The sequence below is a fragment of the Aulostomus chinensis genome, chromosome 17 (genome assembly GCF_037954235.1).
Source record: "Aulostomus chinensis isolate RoL2024-O1b breed Wild chromosome 17, RoL_Achi_v1.0, whole genome shotgun sequence".
Lineage (NCBI taxonomy): Eukaryota > Metazoa > Chordata > Actinopteri > Syngnathiformes > Aulostomidae > Aulostomus > Aulostomus chinensis.
The window spans coordinates 15,139,332-15,159,870 of record NC_141336.1 but is presented as its reverse complement, the minus strand read 5'-3'; the positions used below and the strand labels follow the sequence as shown (position 1 = coordinate 15,159,870).

General features: G+C 42.3%; 1 protein-coding gene across 3 annotated transcripts in view; it reads left to right on the top strand.

Moving 5' to 3' along the window:
• Positions 1–20,539, top strand: part of luzp1 (leucine zipper protein 1) — a 45,145-nt gene that overhangs the window by 12,357 nt on the left and 12,249 nt on the right. For 2 of the 3 annotated variants that reach the window (XM_086182652.1, XM_086182654.1), the window contains exon 2: positions 8,146–8,201. The exons of the other annotated variant lie outside the window; for it this stretch is intronic. The gene's annotated coding sequence lies outside the window, so the exon portion shown is untranslated. The remainder of the gene's footprint in view (positions 1–8,145; positions 8,202–20,539) is intronic. 3 annotated transcript variants of the gene reach the window in all.

Here is a 20,539-nt window from a genome sequence, read left to right as displayed (position 1 = left end):
CCTTTTTAAGACTGTTGGGTCGTTGCTTCAGAGAAAGTGAGGTGAAAGCCAAGGTGTCTGTGAGGACAGTTTCCTCCAGCATCAGAAGGCTCTTGGAAACTGGAGGAAGGCCTGACAGGAAGAGGTCTGGCAAACCCAAAGCCACAGCACATTCGCAAGACAGGTTTTAGAGTCAACAGCTGACAGGCAGCTCACAGGACAACCAGTCAGCAAGATTCAGTTTTTTTGGTCTGAACCACAGTATAAAAGTTAAAATAGTAAAACATGTAGTAAAACAACTAAACCTTTTTTTTTTCAGACAGTTTTGGACTGTTAAGTCCAGAACAGTAAAAATAGAAACTATCCCTGATTTCCTACCAAAGAAAGTTGATTATAAGCTTCAGAAAATAGGCGGGTAAAGAATGTCTCGTTGTTGTTTTGTTTTTTTAGATGAAAGTGTGTCATTACTTGCAGTGAAAGAGCAGGTAGATGCTGACGGAAGGGATGACAAACAAGAACCTAATAGCTCACATAAGGAGATGAGCTGTCAAGATAAGGTAGCAGAAAACGCAACAGAAATCGGAGATGAATCCTTGTATCACTCGTGAAATGTGGAAAATGACATTCCTTTAATGGTTTCAAATGGACAAGCAGCCCAACCTGGTATGAGGGTTGAATGGAAAACAACAATTACAAGTAGTTAAGACTCCTGTTGTGTTAGATATTACACCGACATATACACCTCATGCTGGAGACAGGGCGGGAAGACTGGCAACCTATACCCTTATTTTTGGAGACGCCATTTTGATATCCAGTGTTCACATGCAAACAACAGAGACGAATAATTTCAAATCACGCAACAGTTGTGTGTGTGTGCGCACGTGCATGTCGTTATGGATGAAAAAAGGTCAGAATGTCACCTGTTAATCGTGGGATTTTTATCAGACTTGATTGATGAGTTTCATTAATTTTTTTTATTGTCTGAATAAGGGAACCTTACGATATGATTGTAACTTGAAATTAGATTCAATGAATGAAAAGAATCTCGGCTTATATATACATACATATATTTATATAATTGCATACCTGTAGACACCCACTTAAACACAAACACAAGTAATCCTTTGGTAAAGTTTGAGGAAGGTGTCAAAAAAATATCCTGGTGTTCAACTGTGTTTGGTCTACAATTAATGTTGAATAAGAAATTAGTCAAAAGTTCTTGGTGACTTCATCATCTTTTTTTTTTTTCATTTTTATTCAATGTACTTTAATCTTAGATCAGATGAAGAAGCCGGTTGTCGGTTTTGCATAATTGCTTATTGTTGAACTGATATTATTTAAGGTAGTTTGAGTTCCAACATGCTGACCAGTGATTACAGGAGCGCCCAGAAATGGCGAGTGAGTCATCTGGAGAGGAGAGGAGACACCATCTCAACCTACCTTACCTGTGTACTCAGTGCCCTCTCAGTCAGTCAGGATTGTTATAATTTGTTCTCATGATCGTATGACACATTTCTAATGTGTGTGTGTGTGTGTGTGTGTGTGTGTGTGTGTGTGTGTGTGTGTGTGTGTGTGTGTGTGTGTGTACAAATTCAGACACAGGAGTCTCACAGGAATCCCATAAGACTCCCAAGTCCCTGAGTGGCTCATTTGTGCACTGTGGAACATTGTGGAATACCAGGCATATTTTATGATCCAACTTCAGCCATTTCCCTTTTTTCTCCCTGCGTCTGGATTTATTTGTAAAGCTAAGCCGGTCTGGTCGTCCGGGCCTCCTCCTCCTCCTCCTCTTCTCCGTCTCTCTGCCCGCAGAATACTTAAACACTGCATTTCAGACAGTTATCCGATGCTTTAATTCAGAGTGGGAGTCGTGTACATGTTCCTCAGACTACTTGGCTGGGGAATCAACTTTGTGATCTTCCGTTTGTCACCCTGTGAGATGTTTCTGTGTGTGTGTGTGTGTGTGTGTGTGTGTGTGTGTGTGTGTGTGTGTGTGTGTGTGTACATTATATTAGGCTTGCCTTTTTCCTTGACAAACAAGTTACCACATGTTGTGTTTTGATTCCCTGGTCAAATATGGGTACAGCAAGGCTTGAAGTCTGTGGCAAAAGAGATTGTTGCTCACAATCGTTGTAGGCCCATACACGTCCAGTGCTGTACAAAAGTACTGTAAACTGCCTGGCACATTAGTGGTAGTTTACAAGTCCCTTCTCAGTCAGAGGACACCGTTTGATTGGTGTTACAGAAGAGCCAGTAGCCTGTCAGTGAAACATTTATGATTTGATTAAATCATTAATAGAATAGATTGGTAAGTGGCCATCCTTCCTCCTCCCTGTGTCAGTCTTCAGTTACCTCTCTACCTCCTTCTCTTGGCTCCTCTCAGCCCGTCTCATTCCATCTGTACCTCCCTTCCTCTTCCTCTCTAGGTGTGGACAACACAGAAGAATGCTGTTAAATTAGTGTTTTATCTCTGCTGCCAGCCAGCTGCATCTGTACTCCCAACCATGCCAAGCATTTGAGACACAATTGACCTTAAAAGGAAACAATAGCAGCCTATCAATTCTGCTCTGCCAGTCAAGGAATAGCTCACTCCTGCATGGGCAGGGTCCAGTTTACAGACAACACAAGGAAGTGTTTGAAAACTGAACTTTGAAACAACGGGGAACTAAGGGAGGCAAGTTTGTCTTGTTGTTTTATTGCTGTATTCTGTATGAACAGGGTTGTAACCAGGATTTATGAAACATAAAAGGAAACGTTCATGTATCCACCATGTAATGTTCCCTCTTCAGATACCAACCAACCATTACATTGATTATTTCCATACTTTTCCTTGCCTGTCTAAGTTAAAGGATTAACACTTTCATCTGTCAAAACATGATTCAGGCTCAAATTATATCTATATATTCTGATGTCAATTGATTTTGGCGAGTATCGGGCTGATAAGATGCCAAGTATTAAATATCAAGAGGATTTTAACAGGAAGTTGGGCTCTCCTCCCCTATTGTAAGACACAAGGAAACATTAGCACCAGCTTAGAAACATGATTAACACTCACCCACGGTCATAAGCTTTGGTAAGTGACCGAAAGAAGAAAGAAATTTCTGTGGTGAAGAGCTTCGCAGCACTGTTGCTGAGCAGTGAGCTCCAGAGAGATCGTAGTAGAACTGTGGAAGCTACAGCGTTGCCTCTAGAGGAACTGTGCGGTATTACAGCTCGGTATCCCCTATTAAATAGTACATTTTAAAATGAATGAATAAAATCTAAAGGTGTGTACGCAAATTGGATCCACCACATGCCGCACATATTCCGCCTTTGCCAACGCAGTCGAAAAGATTCCTGTGAATTCCCTGATTATAATTACTCATTCAACCATACATGAAGGACTCGGCGGTCACATGCTTGCCACAGAAAAAGATGTTTATTTATTTGTGCCTGAAGATAACCAAACATAAATGTTCTAAGTGAACATTTTTGGGGGAATGCCAGCATAACATTTTTTTATTCAGAGCTCAACCCTACGAGATGTCCTCAAAATTTTGACAAGATGAGACCCAAGTATTTGATCCTACACTCTGCCACGCCATACAAGTAAGCAGTCAGGCCATGAACTCATACATTTTACTTTTTTGTTGAATCATGATAATTGTACTAAATGTTTATTACTGCGGTCTCTCTGACAGCGCCAAGTCAAAACTGAAAGTTATTGTCTTTGTCAAGGCCGAATTTATGGCAGATCTGTTTTATGACATCATCCTAGATTGAGGTTTTTATATCGACGTTGCCCGGGAGTGTAGATTTATTTCGGAACGATCTAATCCATCTGTGTAGTCAGCAGTAGTGTGTGAAAGTCTCGGCTGTTATTTGTGGAACAGGGAGGGCTTGAGGGCTTTAAGTCATTCGATATTAGGACAGGTTCTGCAGGTTTGCGGTGCCGTTAAGGAGGTTGATGGTTTTTTGTCTGACAGCGTGTAGACAAAATTCCTACTCCACCTTGTTGCTGTACTGGAATGCAAAGAGCAGCAGGAGGAATGTTGTTCAAAGTCTTCATTGGCAGCAAACTAGAAGTCCATCTCTTGTTCTATTCTTCTTCACCTTTTTTTCCTGCAAACTCCTTCTGTCTGCTACTTTTTGGACCTTGGCTTCCTGTCTCACCCCTTCTGCTTGCTCTTTCTCACCCTCGGTCTCTGCCTTGTCCTTTCTCTCTGTCTGTCTCTGGGCATCCTGTTCACTGTGTTTGATTTGGGCATTCCTTTCCTCCCCAAGCAGACAAAACAACCCCAGACCGCTCTGCAACTACAACCCCCAGTGCACGCACATACGCTCCCTCCTGTTAATCACTCACAGAAAATGGGTTCCCATGCAAACAAGGCCCTCCTTGCTAGTGGAACCCAGGATGGAGTTTCAGGCATAGAAACGTTCTCCAGGAGGGGAAATTGAACATGATCTCTTTCTCCCTCTCGTCCCCCTTTTACTCGTTCTCCTTCATTTCCTCTTGTATTTCACTTGAGGTGATTCCTCCTTTCCTTGCTGACACCCTGTTCTGTGCTTTGTTCGAGTCTATCCATTTTTCAAACTAAAAAAACACAGTTACATCCCACCACCTACCACACGGGTTCAAGCGTCCCCCTCCAGATATGCAAGGTCCTCGCGTGTGTGTGTGTGTGTGTGTGTGTGTGTGTGTGTGTGTGTGTGTGGACTCTCACGTGATCAGTGTACAAATATGATGTATATGCTTGGAAAGTGTAAGCTAAACCGCTGCAATCTTATCAACAGCCTTACATGAAATGCACGATATTGCCATGCTAACACATAAACATTACACAATAACATTTTCCTCCAGAGTGAAAACAGCGTCTCTCGTCTCCCACTTTTCCAGAAAAAAGCTCATCACACTGCTCTTATTGAATAAAACTAATGTTTAAAGTATATTTTTAAGAAAAAGAACTGGAAAAAAACACAGATTAATTGGATTATGTTCAAGTGCCGATTTATTTATGTAGAACTAAGTGAAATTTCCCTTCGTAGGGAAATTTCAGGGGATCATTCATCAGTTGTTCTAAAGAGAGACCTTCTTCCAGGTTGTGTTTTGTTCTCTGAGTACTTGCACACACATTCAAGTGTTGACATATTTGTGTAAAATATCTAGTTATTGCATTTTATGCATGATAAGCTATATATTCACGCATTCATATATATGTATGTGTGTGTGTATAGATAGATATAGATATAGAATTAGAGATATATATGGTTATTTATATTAATCAGTTCAATTCTCATCAGTCCTAATGTCACAGGGCCTGGGTTTGTGTCCAAACACTCAGCTGATGACATGCTGAGTGTTGCCTCTCTAACTTGAGGTGTGGGACCACCGCGGGTCACGCGTGTTGTTGCAGGTCAAGCAGCGCGGCATGGATAAGATAATGAGCTGAGAGATCAAAACATTTTTAAAACTGTGTCAGTTTCACAAATATTAGTTATGTCCACGACTGATGAATACAGAAGCTTGTTTGCTTTTCTCTTCTTGCAGCCGGTTCACCAGTGGCACTGTAGGATTTTGGAGACATTGTGATTAATATGCGATATGATTTGCTTTATTCAGCACTGATTATTTTCTTACATCGGACGTCTGTGCTAAATTTCCTTTTGGGTATTCTTGACTTCTCTGTCTCTCTTGACTATTTGTGCTCACGGCCATGCTGTCTCGTACATTTTTATGGAGGTTGGCAGGGCGTTTACCTGCGCTAATGAGTAACAAATGGTGCTGACAATGGGATTTAATATTATAAGAACACAGGTGCAAACAATTCTGTGGTTTAAGACCGTCATGAATCTGACTTAGACCTTTTTTTAAAAGACGTTTCTCTGCAAAGATATTATGGAGTGAGACGCATATTGTTTCTATTCCAGAGAGGTGTTTTTATTTGTCATCACCTTCTAAGTAGGAGGCTGTACTGCATGCACACAGGGAGGCTGACGCTGGAGGATATGCCACCTCACACTGTTTCAGTTTATTCTGCTGAGTAACGCAACAAACCCTCCCCATCCTAACTCGCTGTGAGGGGGAAGCGAGTGGTAGCGAGGGAGAAGACAGCTGTTTTCAGTTGTGTTTGGTTATGTCGGAACTGTCTGAATGAACAGCTCCGACCCTCCTCCTAAACACACATACGCCCCCCAACAACACACACAAACACAGACAGAAATGCGGTCTCTGGTCACCAGGCTACTTGGCGTCTTGTGGATTGCCGGGATTGTGATGAAGCACCTCGAGAACATCAGATGATTCAGCAGAGTGTTGATGTTATGCTGCTGCCATCGTCAGACGTGACAAAGCCGAGCACCACAATTTTCAATTGAAGCAAGACCTCAATGTTCATCATTATTTCCCCCAGAAGGTGAACAACAGAAGATGTGTAAGAAAGCAGAAGAGGTGAGAGTGGCAGTAGCAACTTAAAGACAGACGCTCAGTGTCTATCAGCAGCTACTTACATGATCAAAGTGTCTATCCTCGCTCAGCTACTGGAGAAAACACAGAAACCTCTTGTGTATTCATGACGATGACAGAGAGACTTTTGCATGCTTTTACAGCTGCATTACTTGATTAGTCCACCCATTAAAATTAATCGTCAGCAATTAAATGGTTCACTCAAATAGTTTAGGCACAAATCCAGTGGTTTTACTGATTTACTGATTAGTTTTGGTCTGTAAATAAATTTATGATGTCATGTGAGACTTTGAGCCAGAGCCTATTGATTAAGAAGTCATATTCCATCATGTCAGTTTTTGCCTTTTTTACGCTTTCGTGTTGCGTGCAGTGTGGTTGCAGGTTCTCTGCCCCATTCTCTCTAACGATATTGCAGTAAGGTCTTGAGGGAGTTTCTTCAAACTAGGGACACACATCAACTGGGACTCAAGGAAGAACTTAAAAGGTTCTGATGGTCAAAGGTCAAAAGCACCTCAGGTTCACATGATGTCTGTTCTATTCCTGTTAAAACAGTGTCTCAGGAAAGGTCAAGGTCGCTGTAACAGGCAAACATCATACAGGCATACAAACGGAATGCAGCATTTCTAGTTTTGTATTTGTTTTTGATTTGGAACTTTGCATGCTTCAGGTAAGCAGACTGAATTTTATGAGTTGTCTCGTGACTGTAGAATGCAAAAGGTTGCTTGGACAGTTTCATCACATGAACATATAAACCAATTTACCAAAATGTGGTTTAATTCCATTCAACCTTTTCTGGTCTTGAGTTTTGTGTTTCAGTAAGTTAGCATTTTTCCACTCAAAGCAGATTCATAGCAATAAAAAAAATCGACCACAACTTGTTTTGATTTACTTGTCAGATATTTAATGATGAAGCATCTTTGATTCTAAGTAGTACTGAAACTAATCAGTTGGCGCCATAAAAGAACCAGCATTAGGTTCCCAGCCCTGAAATCTACAGTCCAATTTTCAAGCTGTATGCGATGTTGCATCCTAATGTACAGGTCCTTCAATACCTGAGCGCCCCGCTGCTACCTCCAGATCACAAGAATGTTCCTCTTCTCCTTCAGTCCCTCCTCCTCTTCTTCATTTCTCACTCCCCCCCTGCTCTCCCCTGTCATCCTTTTAATTCAGTCCAGACTCCAGTCTTAAATCTGGATTCTCTGTGCTTAACCAAACATATGGAATGCTACTGTAGTGGAATGCGGTGTGTGTGTGTGTGTGTGTGTGTGTGTGTAAAAGCATGCACATGTTTTGAAGCAGATGAGAGCTCCTAGGATGATGATGATTATGATAATGGTGTGTGTGTGTGTGTGTGTGTGTGTGTGTGTGTGTGTGTGTGTGTGTGTGTGTGTGTTGTGTGCACCAGTGCCTCCCCAGAGAACTGAATAGAGCCTTCTGTTGTCGTGGCCAAACACGGCTTGTCTGCTCATGCATGAGTCTATTGCAAAGCCTACAAATGCATCCCATATCTGAGCAGTTAGCTCATTCTTAGCCTGTAAGCTTGACTGTGAACGATTGCCCCTACAGTGACTGCTTTGTCAGTCCTGCCGAGGGCTTCGAGCCTCACCAACTGCCAAACATAACAATGTTGAAAGGTGGCGTGAGTGTGTGCATCTTGATATTATGATGATCAGTGAGCCCACTTTGCTGACCCCTTGCCCCTTGTTTGTGTGTTTCAACCGCAGGATGGAGAATTTGGGAAGAGGAGCTTAACATACCAGACAAACAGCTGCTCTGAAGTGTAAGTTAAGGCCTCTTTAGTCTGACTCATGTATGCCGTTTCTGCACATATTCACAGTGTCTGCAGATTACTAAAAGCCATCAAGCTGCAGGAAACCCAAATCATTTTCTGTTTGTATTTTAAGTGTATCAAAATATCATTAATCTTGTCATAGTTAGTGATCGTTTCTGTTATCTGTGCTTCACTGAACTGAATTTACTGTTAATCTCTTCAAGAAATAGTACATTTGTGAATTTGCTTTCTTTTTGAGAGCAAGTTACGAGATATTCTAAATGTACCGCGTGTGTGCTAATTAGGGAACATAGCTAGCCTAACTTAACTTAGCACAGTAATTGAAAACCAGGAACTTCCACAATGTTAAAAACTCCTCCTTTCAAAGATCATCAGTAGATAATGAGTGACTGATGATGAAGACTGTACATCTGGCCGGTACGATCTAGTTCTCCCTTCTGTCAATGATTCCATATTGATACTCTCTGTGATGGAGCTTATGTTTGAGTGCCATGTGTCTATCAGTAGCATGGACACAATAATTACCCAGCCAAGTTTAAACGTGAAACTTGGTGGAGTAAATTGTGTGTAAGATGGGACTTCCATCCATCCGTTGTCTCCCGCTTATCCTGTTAAGGGTCACAGGGGGGCTGGAGCCTATCCCAGCAGCCTTCGGGTGAGAGGCGGGGTTCACCCTGGACAGGTCACCAGTCCATCACAGGGCCAACACATAGAGACAGACAACCATTCACACTCACAGTCACACCTACGGTCAATTTAGAGTATCAATCAGCCTCGTCCTCTCTTGATGTCTTTGGACTGTGGGAGGAAGCTGGAGAACCAGAGAGAACCCACACAGGAACAGGGAGAACAAGGAGACTCCACACAGAAAGATCCCGTGCTGGAGCCGGGACTCAAACCTGGAACCTTCTTGCTGTGAGGTGACAGTTATAACCATTGCACCACCGTGCTGCCTAAGACGGGATATTTTACATTTTCTTCCATTTAATGGAATTCTCAGGAGTAATTTAGGCAGAACTATTTCTTCATGTATTTATGACATTTTCAGTTTTATATTCGCACATGCATCACAATGGAAGGATGGGCTCCCGGGCTTGGCGGTGGCTTGAGCACTCACGGTGCCCTTCTAGTCATGTTCTGTATTTCAAATATTTCCTCTGGTTCCTTTGACTTCCTCTTCACCTCTAAGTTTCTCCTCTTCGTCCACCTCATTTTGCCCACCTTTGCCTCCTTCCTCTCCCCCTTCTAGCCTCTTCTGCTCTTTGTGTGTCTGTTTCCTGTTGGGTGCAATGCCGGCGCCATGCTTCCTTCCCTGTAGCCTGAAGTAACACAGGAGTGGCACACAATTTACATATGAGAGAGAGAGAGAGAGAGAGAGAGAGAGATACATATAGATATATAATTTGTGTGTGTGTGTATGTATGTGTGTGTGTGTGTGTGTGTGTGTGTGTGTATATATACATATACATACATTGTACTGTACATCTGGGTCAGTACACTCAATAAATAGATATACTTGCCGCTCTTAGATGGCAGCTGCTTGTGTGTGTTATCAGGTCAAGTTAGTCAGCTAAGACAGTGTGTGATGTGTCACTGCCTTTTCTTGTCTACTCCACCGTCTGTGTCTGCTCACACAACTGTTTAAGGTCAATATGTGGCCAAGGTGTATTCAGCGAGCTGCATTTAGTATTAGTTTATTAGTCCGGACACTGGTTCATATCCTGCTCATGCTGAAATCATCCTGAATAATCCGGAACTAGCAAAGGCCATGAAAAATGGACAGTAGAAGAGGAAAAGGATCTCCTCTTGTTGATATCCTGAGACTAAAGGCATGTGCTAATATATTTAGGCAGCTTGTATAATCAGTTATGAGCCTGTCTGATATTGAGCAAATGGCTGTAAAGTTTGACTGGAATCTGCAACAGCCTGAGTAATTTTCTTTAGCACGCTTTTATTTTATCATGCAGCCTGAAATTTTAGCCCCACACTCATTACGTCACTGTTGCTGCAATAACAGCTTGCCAACATGTGTTCAATCCATCTAAAATAAAAGATGGATGAAAGATAAGAACATGTCTGAAAGCTGAAACAAAATACATACAAATCTCAATCGCAATCTTCTGGAAGCTCTGAAAGTTAGTCCTGGCTGCAGGTTTAGCAACAAAGTTTGCAAGAAAAAGGGGCAGAGTGCAAAAGTAGAAAAAAAACAGCCTTTTGAACACACAGCCCTTCATTAAAATAACTATTGTGTTATCCAAGTTATCGTAATGAAAATCTGTTTGATCAAAACTTTCATTTTAATTTGAATAAATACAGCTGGAGTGGATTTTTTTTCAGTGTACAGACTCTGTTTTATTCTACTTTTAAAATCCCAGTCCCAGCCTCCAACAAGCAGAGATGGACAGCAGCGCTGTAGCAGTTGCACTCATTTGCTCCATCATCTCTGACTCTGACAGGGTGTCTTGTGAATCTGCTACAGCTAAGCGCATTTTTTCTTCCCCTGGGTACACGCACACAGGTTGGGCGGAGGGGGAGTGAGAAAAAACAAACTTGGGGAATTGTGATGCCATTGCTTAGAATTTACTGCTCATTAAGATCTATTTCTCCTTTTAGAAGCAAAACCGCATCGCCCCAAAAAACATGTAATATACAATAAGCAGTCAGTTATTCAATGTATAAAAATGCATACTGAAAGAAGAATTCACACACATTCATCTGTACGCAAATATGTGTCATCACTTTGCCTCCTGCTACCTCTGCTGCACTGCTCCTCTCCTCCTTCCTCTCATCATTCTGCACTGGCAGCTGCAGCATTCTTGCTGCAGTGATCCCCTGCAGCTAGCAGCTACCTGCTCTGCATTCTGTGGGGTCACTGGCCTTCTCCTCTCTCTCTCTCTCTCTCTCACTCTCTCTCACACTCACACTCACTCACTCACTCACTCACTCTCCTCTCTTGCTATTTTTCTTCATTTACCATGCATTATTATACACCATTTGCTCTGCACATTTGCCTCGTATAAGCTTCTCCGCTGCTACCCTTCACTCTCCCCACTGAGGACTTCATTTAGCCGCAGCAGGCAGCTAATGCCAAGGTTCAGGCTGATGAAGCACTGCCAAGCTCTGCCAACCGAGCTGTGTGTTTTGTACGAGGATGGGAAAGCAGTGAATAAGCAGGATCTTAAGCAGACTGGCAGAGGGTGGAAGTGCTCTACCTTAAGAGCTATTGATGAGCGTATGAATCGAAGAGTGTTTGCAGGCAGAGGTTGTCAGCTATCAGGGGCCGGCCTGGTTTAAAGCCCAGTTCTTCATCACTGAGGAGTTTGATGATCACTTGTTATTTTGCATATATTCAGCGGACTTTAAAAGTAGCATGGCAGCGGGGGAGTTAGTTAAAGGAAGGAGGAGAGCAGCAGCTGATATGAGATGTTATTCCTGAACTTTACTGGAGGAAATGACAAAAATACAATAACTGACCTTCCTGTCGCTCATCATGAACTGTGAAGCTTCCTGCGTTCAAGTCATCATCCACTAAATACATTTCACTACAGGATTTCTATGTTACTTTTTAAACCACAGACTGGAGCATGATTTACAGGCAGCTCCTGCACATTCCTCATCCCCAACCCATCTGGGATGAGTCTGCATTAAAGAAGAAAAAAAAAAAACGGATGCGAGGAGGAAGTGCTTTCACCATAAATCTCATCTCAACACTCCGATAAGCCTGATAATGCATTTGTATGCTCCGTGGCACCTGGTGTGGAGAGAATGTCTCACATTTTGTAGACACAGAGGCCTGTTCTCATTAGTTTGAGTAGGGCACTATTAGTTTAATAGTGTGTGCAGTGAGTGCAAAGTCAGTTTTTCTATCAGCATGTTATAGAATTGACACATTTATCATAGAAAGAAGGTGTGTCGCTTTGGAGATGACAGTACAAAAAAGAGGTAAGAAATCCCAGGAGGAATTCTGCCTCTTCTAAAATGAAGAAAGCAGAACATTTAGGTGATGAATAAGTGAAATGAGTGGGAATAAAACAGTCATTCTGTTCGTACAGCTCTTTATCTCTGCCTAAACTATTATCTGTCCACTAGGCCTCGTTGGGATGATTCACTCTTATTCACACAGACACACAACCTGTTAGTTTACCCAGTGTTGTTGACTTTACCAAGTGTCATCATGTTGTGATGTTCCCTTATCAGGCTGAAGCGGTGACGCACGCACATTCCTCCCCGACCAGTTCACCGCTGCACATATCTGTGTGTGCGCTCACTGAGTCATATAAGGATTTTTTTAGCTGACATCTGCCGATACCTGAGAGTGCCTCCAACAGCTGTTAAGTGTTGCTTTAAATAGGTAACCAGTGTGTGTCCTGGCGGAGAATCAGTCTTAATGGTCACTTCAGTCAAATTCAGTGCTTTCTTTTTTGGTTTCGGTTTATATGCATTTTAGCGTAATGTCTGACAGTGCAAGGATCCCTGATGATGTTTGCTATATTTTCGTCCATCTTTTCATGTGGCTTTGTCTTGAGGTTTTAAATAAGATTTAAATTGAGTTATGTGACCCTCTCGCTTGTTGAGGATCTGTGTTTTTTTTGTCAAGGCGCTCTGCTCTCATCATCTTATCTAATCAAGGCTCAATAATGGACATTAACTGTGTGTCTACTGCTGGAGCCTTCTGGTCTATCACTCCCACAACTGGGACTTCCTGTGGTTTTCGTCCATGATAGCAGATAACAGGCGCATGTATCTTTATGCAAGTCAAGAGAGTCTGTGACACTATTGGGTTGGAGTTCTAAAGTGGCCATGGAAACTCTTTGAAATGAATGTTTTCTTGACCCCAGACTTTGTATGTACTCTATATAAATTGTATAATATCCAAGGAACGTATTTGTAGTAACAGTGCAGTTAATTCTCCAACTGTATTTTCAAACCTTTTCCTATTCCTTTTCCTCTCCGAATTTTGCTTCATACCAACACACAAGAGTATTTAAAAAAAAAGAAAAAAACAGGATAACATCGACCTGCTTTTACAAGTAAATCGGCGGCAGCTTTTGCCTGTATTTGAGAGTGACGATGAAGCCATGCTCGTCTGTATTTGTGTGATACGTTGAGTTTCTATTGGAACTGACCAGACTCTGCCTGAGGACTCACCAGCAACGCAGGTCTCCCTGTTTTAAATAGAGCATCCAATATCTTTCCTCCTGCACTGCTCCTTGGTGGCAGCAAGCAGTGGCTGGTGCATGTAATACTTGAAGTGCTGTTTTTTGCCAAAGAACATGCTCCAGTTTACTGAGCTGCCATCAGGGTCAGGGGCAGAGTGGACAGCTGTGATGGCTTTGACTCCCATCAAAGTTTTGAAAAGGTCATAAAGGCAAAAAAAATAAATAAAAGGGCTGTACACTGTATTTGTCTGTGTCACCACTCTGCCACATTTTCATGGCCTGTGTTGTCCCCCTCCCCCATATCCCCCCCCCCCCCCCGGTCACCACCTTATCACGCTCCCTTGCATAAGCACAGTGATGGTTTTAAGCCCCAGCAACAAGACTCTTGATGTAGGAAGACAGGGGAAGGGAGGAGGAGGGGAGACCTAGAAAAGGCTCTGGGTTACTGGGCTAAGACCAGGCAGAGAGGATTGTTACTTTCCAGCCTAGTTTTGAACTATAACTGTGATTTTAACATAACGTCAAGTTTGACATTCGAAGGTATCGTGCATGTCCCTTATTTATTTTTATTTCATTTGTTTTTTTGTTTTGTTTTTAGATAGTTATATTGAAGATTTTGATTGATTGCAGTTCTTAAGAGGCTTACTTCTTGCAGGTCATCCGTCAGAATAAACCATGTTTAACTATGACTCCCACACAAGGGTATTCTAAAAAACACTGCAGTATCCTCTCAAAATCATCCATCAGATATAAAATGTTTTATGTTTTTCCCACCATTCGCCTCCTCTTCCTCGGGCTGGGTTACTCATTGTGGCCTAAGTAGCCACCAGAGTACCCCCAATATGTCCAGTTCCTCCTGAGTTGGAAATAAAAATAAGGCTGTTTTTGTACCCAATATGATGCCTAAGATGCTCAAATTAGGGATAAATAGAACCTGTCAGGAGGTTTCAGGACAAACCTCCAAATAAAATCCATCCATCCATCCATTTTCTTCCAGTTATCCTGTCAAGGTTCGTGGGGGGGGGGGGGGGGGGGGGGGGGCTGGAGCCTATCCCAGCGGTTTTTGGGCAAGAGGCGGGGTTCACCCTGGACCATCGCAGGGCCAACACATATAGACAGACAACCATTCACACTCACAGTCACACCTACAGTCAATTTAGAGTATCAATCAGCCTCGTCCCCTCTTGATGTCTTTGGACTGTGGGAGGAAGCTGGAGTACCAGAGAGAACCCACACAGGAACAGGGAGAACATGGAGACTCCACACAGAAAGATCCTGTGATGGAGCCAGGACTGGAACCTGGAACCTTCTTGCTGTGAGGCGACAGTGCTGACCACTGCACCACAGACTAAAATACATAATTTCAACAAATTTCATAAAATACGTTTAACATTTTCAGAGATGTGAGCCATTCAAACTAGATCAAAACAAGGAGACACTGTACTTCCCTTTAACACAGATTTACTTTTGCCAAGAGATGATGTTTTGTTGACCCACTATTTCACCACATTTCAATATTTATACTTCAAGAGGTCATTTTTCCCAGCATGTTAGGGAAAAATAATTGGTCATCTTTCATGAACAAGCTGCGTAGCTTTAGCCCTGTGTCCATTTTTCTGCCTTTCATTTCTTTACCATTTTTCCAGAAGTGGTGCAAAACTAAAAAAAAAAGCAGGGGGGGTGAAAGAAAATGGAGAAAAGTTACATGACAGCACAGGAAACGACAAACTGAACATTATGGGATGCCGGTTTTCTCTTTCTTGGAAAAACTGAAAAATGCAGGCCAAGCATCAGGTCTCCACCATCTTGTGGCTTCCACCACCTCGCCAGCATCCATCCACGGCAAGTCGTCCCTCCTAACACAGACACACAGACTCACACCGAGCTTTTGTCACTCGTTCACATGTAGAAACTGGCACCAAGTCCCTACATGAAGATGTGGTTAAAGCATTTGGATTGGACTGAGGCCCTTTTATTAACCATCGTTTATGAGGCAGACGAGCTTCAAACCCATAAGTTCCTAATGTCAAGTGCAAGAGAGAGGAGGAATTTTTTTCTTTCTTTCCTTCCTTCTCTCTTTCATGGCGAGAACAGAATGTACTGAAGGCAACCGGCAGCCAGGCAGGAAGAGAGCGGCTAAAGCCCTAATGATATGGTGCATGATTGTAACCTTGGTGTGTGTGTGCGTGTGTGTGTGTGTGTTTGAGAAAGTGGATGGACCTTTTCAGAAAGATTTTACTCCCAAATCCTTCAGATATTGTTTGTCTGAAAGAAAATGAAGCCCCTTTTGGTTTCTCTATTTTTGACCCCCCGCATGCACACACACGCACATACATACTCACACTCTCTCCCTGTGCATGTTTGACTGTTTACCATTGCATTGTTGTGTTGTGTCGACCTTCATTTTCTCTTTTTAGATGGGAAGTCCTTAATGGAACAGGGAACTTGCAGTAGCTTGCTAAATTAAGTTTCACGGGCTGCAGTTTTTCCACATGGGAGAGTTTGTCTCCTGATACTTATACATGCCACCTACTGCAAAGAATCAGAGCTACTGCAAATGTAGCAGGTTTCTACTTGTCTACTGGTACTAAAATTGAAAGAGTTGTCAGGTTAATTTCTTACCGCAATGCTTAGCAGGTTTGCATGTGAGAGATGGATAATTAATCACGTTGTTTTTTTCATTTGGCCTGCAGTTAAAACAGCAATCCATGCATCACTTCGGGGGGTTTAGGGTGTCAACGGGTGCAGGTGTGTCTGCTTGAGCAAGGAGATCGGGGTGTAGTTCATCCCATTTCACAGTATGTCCACAGGCCTTCATTTACCCCCTTACATCCTACTCTTTTGTTGCCTCGGTGTCCTGCTCCAGCTTTCTGTCCTGAATACAGGAAATGGAAGCTGCCAGAGCCATAAACTGCTGTACCGAGCAGCCAAGCAGTTCTTGTCGAAGCTGGGCTGTGTGTTTACCAGGCATTATGAAGTATAGCCACTGCATTATCTCAGTTGGTATTCTTCTGTAAGACTAGAACCATATATTTGCAACAATTGGACCGGTTTCACCTGTGAGGGTTGCCACACCATCAAGGAGAGACTGTGCAACTTTTGTACAATCCAGCAGCAGGAACATCTTCAGAGAGTTATCACTGGAATCTTTTGCACTTCAGCTATACCTGGACTAACCTATCTGATGCTAAGAGCAGACTAAACATTTTCTTACTCTCTGGTTTGGATCAGAGAGGGCCTAGGAGCCTATCAGTGGCCTGGTTAAGAGCAGGCGAGGAGGATTGGGGGACTGGCAGTGCCCTGGTTCGTCTGTCATTAGGAATGTGTCTGCACAAAAGGGGTCAGTTTCCCTGCCTCACAGCTCCTACCCCCTCCAGGTTTTCCATAATTGTCAAACAAAGAACAGAACAGGGGGAATAAAAATGTTCTATTTGAGCCAAGTTAAGAATTCTCCAGCCTTACTTCCTTCCCCTTTCCCCCCTGTCTTCTCTCCCTTTACTCCTTTACACCTTTCAGTGTGTTAGTGTGTGCGTACAGTTCATAGGAGGAAGTGAGAGGGCGAATACATTCTTGAATATCTGTCTTGAGTATCCGCTGCAGGTGTGGAAAATCAAATGAGGAATACGGGAATTCAGGGTTTATGGGCATAGATAAAAGAAATTCCACAGCTTAAACTAATGGCCAGTCTTGCTCTTGCCCACATGTAACAACTTCTTTTATTCCACCTTTCATCTTGCCCTTCATCACACTGCATCTCCATTTCATCTCTCCCCCCCTCGCCATCTCACCCAACACTCTTCTAAGTACCTCCTGTCTTGTGGTGAATGTAGTTAATGAGGGCCCAGCCCTGTGATAAGTGAATCAGGTATGTTGATTGGTTTGGCAGAGGTGGGCCCTTGCCAGAGTCGCTTTGCACGCTCTGCTGCCCATAAAAAGCGCCCACTTGGCCATTCTGGTGTGCGTGTCTGAGAGAGATGGAGGGGTGAGATGAGGGAGGAAAGAAAGGAGCTGGCAAAGAAATAAAAGCAGAATGAGAGGAGAGGTAGGCAGCCTGCCAACACAGGAGTAGCTCAACCTACCCAAAGCCATTATTAACCAAGACAAGGCTCAAGCTGCATTTATACAAGGAGTCCAAAAAATAATTTCTTTTTGGCCCAAGAATATGTTATTTTGAAGTAAGAAAAACTTGACTTGATGAAGGAGAACTTCTGAATATGTCATGATTTGAGAGCCAAGGTGTTCCAGGAATAGGGCTGGATATTGTTCAGAAATATTAACTTGACCATCGTGGTGGTTCCTGATTGATACTTGCATAGATATAATTTAAAAATCTATTTTCGCAAAATGCAATTTTAAAGAACGGTAATGCTCAAAATGTCACCCTATGTGTTTGAGTCTTGTTGAATTTTGTCAGTGTGCGAACTGTTTATTATTTTTCTTCATTTGTCCGATGTGCATGCATTCTCCTACTCAACTATATGTAAATTACATTGCATGTTTGCAAATATTTGGTTTCATCTCCTTGGCATTTTCATCCAAAACATTTCTCAAAAGTTTCAGTTTATATTTTCGCGAAAATATAAACCATTTTACTCAATATGTTTTCACTTTTGTTAAGCTAGTTTTGTGAGTCAGCACGTTGGCATTTTTTTCCCCACTCAAAGCTGTTTTACAACTTCAAACAATAAATTGCAACATGTAGATTTAATGATTTAGGTATGATATTTGCTTCTTTAATCTATTCAGGGGTGACATGGTCCTACATGGTGCAGCTGTCAGAGGCTGTGACCTACCTGTGATGTCGGAGCATCGTATTATAGTACAGCGTTGGATCAGGATCAGTCAGGACAGGTTTGGATCACAACGGAAAAACAACCTACTTAACAAGCAACAGCTGGGAAAACTAATGCAGGACAAAATTCCTTTGTTGACTAAGGTGTTTTACATTCTCCTGGACAGCTAGGCTAACAGTTTTCAACCCCCCCCCTCCCCATTTTCTCTTCTCCCTTTCAACCCATGCACTTAATTTCCCTCTTGTTCTCCGCTGAGAAAATTACTAAACCACTAGACCTCATGAAAGTGAAGAATAATTGAATCTGGAGGCTTTGAGCTTGCATTCTGTTTTCTTTTTTTCTTCTTTCATAATCACTGCCACATTGATGTTCAAAGATTTGCTCAGTTTGTGTTCAACAAGAGTTTTAATAAATTGCGGGGAGAGTGGCTTCGTCCTTTTTATACCAGATGAAGCAATTGAAAGTACATGATAAATACAGGAATAAATGATCATTTCTATTTATAACTTGTTTTTATCATGTGCCTGCATAGTTTATGTAGATGTAAAGATTCAGTGAATTTACTGCATTGTGAACTTGGTGTAAAACATGACGTCAGACTCCAGTAGTCTTTATGTCTAACGGTTAGTAGCCTTAAAATGTCTTTGATTGTGTTGATGAAGGGAAAGAGGAGATGTGGGGTGGGGTGGGGGGGTCGGGTCAATAAATGATGATGTGTGCATTTATGTTATGTGCCGCCCTCAGTTCGATTTTCCCCCGTGGTCAATGGGGAAAGCAAATGGGATTGATGAGGGTGACGAAAGCGCCGCTACCTCACTCCTGCATGAGATAAAAGGTTCAAGTGAAAGGACTCGTGTGTTACTTTTGCTGCTTCTCAGTACTGATGGATCTTATATGAGAACATGCAGTGGCTATAAAAGCATACAAAGAAGCCATCATCAGACATAAATGTAAAAAAAATGTAAAAAAAAAAAAAAAGCCAAATGACAACGGTACTCTGATATTCTTCTACGTAGTAATTATTTGATTTATTTCATGTCTACTTGGCCCCTCATGTCGTGGCTAATATACTGCTGTCTGTCAATCTCTGTCTGGGTTTACATTTATCAACTCACCACTCTAAGCTGGCCATGAATGGTGCAGTGTTGTGATGGGCCTATGATGTAGTGGTTGTCACGGCAACGGCCGGGTATGTGACGAAGACCAATGTTATTGAGATGTGCTGCTGTCAGCAGAAACAGGCAGGCGGCAGAAATCGATGTTGGTCACAAGAGCAGGGAGACTAGTGTGTGTGTGTGTGTGTGTGTGTCTGTGTGTGTGTGTGTGTGTGTGTGTTCTCGTGCGGACGTGTGCAGGCATGTTGAAACCCATCCCCTTGTACACATATAAACAGCGCCTCCCCAGCTTCTTTTTAAAGGACAGGCAAGGTGAAGTACATAATGTTTCAATGATATAAATGAAGAACGTGAAGCATATTAACCACAATACACATTTGGTCATTTTAATCATGACGCCTTTGCTCAAATGAGAACATGATGGGGGGGTGGGGGCGTATGCTTCTGATGATGACAGGGGTTGCAAAATTCCAGAAATGTTGGAAGTTTTCCAGGGGGATTAACTTGAGTATATGGGAATTCTTTGGAATAAACTGGAAATTTTGTGTATATACCTTGTCATAAACAGACATAGATGTAAATATTTTGTCTTATCATAAACAGATATGATTGCAAGGCAGTTTTTTGATTCCATTTTCTTGTGTCCAGCTCTATGTGAGTGACTAAAAACATTTAATAGTTGTTAGTTTACTTAAATGTCTTTGAGTAAATATGGCTAGCCCACGAATACCACCTAACTATACCTGACTAGATGTTGTCCCCGGGTTCAAATACAGTAGTGTTGCTTTATAAGCCCTGGAAGATACAAACTTTTTGCGTATGTGATGTGGTGCACAGTTAAAAAAAGTTTGTGTAAATTATCCCGAATTATCCAGTTTATTCCTGTTAAGTCAGATATATTCCCAAGTCCCATATATTTCCCTTAATTCCAAGTCTTTTGCTAGAAAAAAAAGGGGGGGGGGGGCAAGGGGATAAAAATTCCCCTAAATTCCAAAGCTTAATTTCCCATGTAAATTTACCAGGAACCTTCCAGCTCTTTGCAAACATAATTGTTCTGTGTCAAATTCTTAAGGAGTTGCTCCGAATCTGTGCTTCTCATTTGCAGTGATCTAAAGGTTTGTGTGTCTGTGTTGGTGCCATGTTGACCATTTTAATCCTGTCCCACGGTTCATGTCACAGCCATTATGTAAAATTGAGAAATCATGTGCTGATTGAGCTCCTGTTCTTTAAAGTGTGGTCCTCTCTTTTTCCCTCTCATT